This window comes from Oncorhynchus keta, chromosome 10 (assembly GCF_023373465.1).
Source record: "Oncorhynchus keta strain PuntledgeMale-10-30-2019 chromosome 10, Oket_V2, whole genome shotgun sequence".
Classification (NCBI taxonomy): Eukaryota; Metazoa; Chordata; class Actinopteri; order Salmoniformes; family Salmonidae; genus Oncorhynchus; species Oncorhynchus keta.
Window position 1 is genome coordinate 15,518,195 of NC_068430.1, and position 1,891 is coordinate 15,520,085.

The following is a 1,891-nucleotide window of genomic DNA, read 5'->3' on the forward strand; positions in this document are numbered from 1 at the left end:
TCCATTTTTGGACTTCTAAATGAATGATACTGTATACACCCATTGATTCTTAAAAAATACAACTTAGAACTGCCTCGTGAGCTTAGTTCAACTGTCACACCCCATCAGAACCATAAATATAAGCTTGTTTTACTCCATTGTTTGTAAACAAACACTGCATAGCCTCAAAACATGGTTAAAACTATACTTTTGATATCATGGATGGTCAGTCCTTGTATTCATAGCTTTGTTAGTGGTTAAAATTCTCCAGCCCCATCCCTCAGCTGTTTACCAAAACAAGTAGGGGGTGGCTGCTTTGATGTTGTTTGAACTGCGGATTGCCCATTTAACTCTGAGCTGAAGTATGCCCCAACTGCTTGTCAGTCTTTGAATCCATCACTAGAGGTCAGTAAAAACCTTTGTCATGAGTACTTTTGCTGCAGTATTCTGCACATCATCAGACCAAGGTACACGCCAGACCTTTGTTACAACAATCTATGTTTCACACTACAATGCTTAAAGGAGATAAGAGGGATGTTTACTTTGCGTAAGGAAATGGTTATGATTGGCACTGGCAGACTGTAGTCTGTACTGAAATCTCAGGACACCCTATAGCCTTTAGTTCTCTTGTTTATTTCAGTCACTAGATGTGTAATCACCTCCAACTGTGTTTATCTTGTGGATTGTTTTAGTGACATCAATCAGAAAACACAAGTCTACATTTGTATCAACATGAAGAAAGTAAAACATTAGATTTAACACAGCCAATCAGATGACTGGTTTCTGTACAGTAGCCATGAATACAGGTGTTCATGAGATATGTGTTTTGGGTTATTGCTTATACCGAAGGGTTTGAAGTATTTCACAGACTTCTGGGATCTCTTTCCTCTGAGCCTCCCACAGAGCAGAGCTGGAGATACTCTCACTGCAGAGATGATAATAGGTTTACCTGTCATAAACACCAGAACACTGTGGAGCTATTGTAAAGAGCAGCCTCTTAATGTGCTGTGTGTGTGTGTGTGTGTGTGTGTGTGTGTGTGTGTGTGTGTGTGTGTGTGTGTGTGTGTGCAAATGTGTTTGTTTATGTTAACCTTTTCAATTGGGCACTCTTGAAAGCTTGCTCAGTGGTCTTCGAAAAGGAAAAGGTTGACAACCTGCGCTGTACACCATATTACAGTTTCATATTTTGACAGAATGCAACAATAGGTTAACTTTGGTATGAAGAGGCTTTTATGTAAACAGTTACACATAATGTTCCACCGTGTTGTAGGCTACAGTTTTGAAATGTGCTTTTCTACATGGTCCTTGAGACAAGTATTTTGTAATTCAATCTGGGATGGCGATCAGAGAATTGCCGTTAATGCTATAATGGCTGATGTACTAACTTTGATTTCCTGTTTAATTTACCATACTCCTCATCAGCTGACGCCAATGGTGAGAGCTACTCTTACTGGGGTTCGACACATAATGGAAAAGACATTACAGACACAATACTTTGCAATTTACATACATTTAAAAAAACGTGTGTGTGTGTGCATCTATCAGTTACACATACGTGTCAGTACATACAACAAGTAGGTCACATGCAGGAGAGGCGTTGTGCCGTGAGGTGTTGCTTTATTTGTTTTTTGAAACCAGGTTTGCTGTTCACTTGTGCTATATAAGATGGAAGGGAGTTCCATGCACTCATGACTCTGTATACTACTGTACACTTCCTTGAATCTATTCAAATCAAATCAATCAAATCACATTTTATTTGTCACATACACATGGTTAGCAGATGTTAATGCGAGTGTAGCGAAATGCTTCTGCTTCTAGTTCCGACAATGCAGTGATAACCAACAAGTAATCTAACTAACAATTCCTAAACTACTGTCTTATACACAGTGTAAGGAGATAAAGAATATGTACA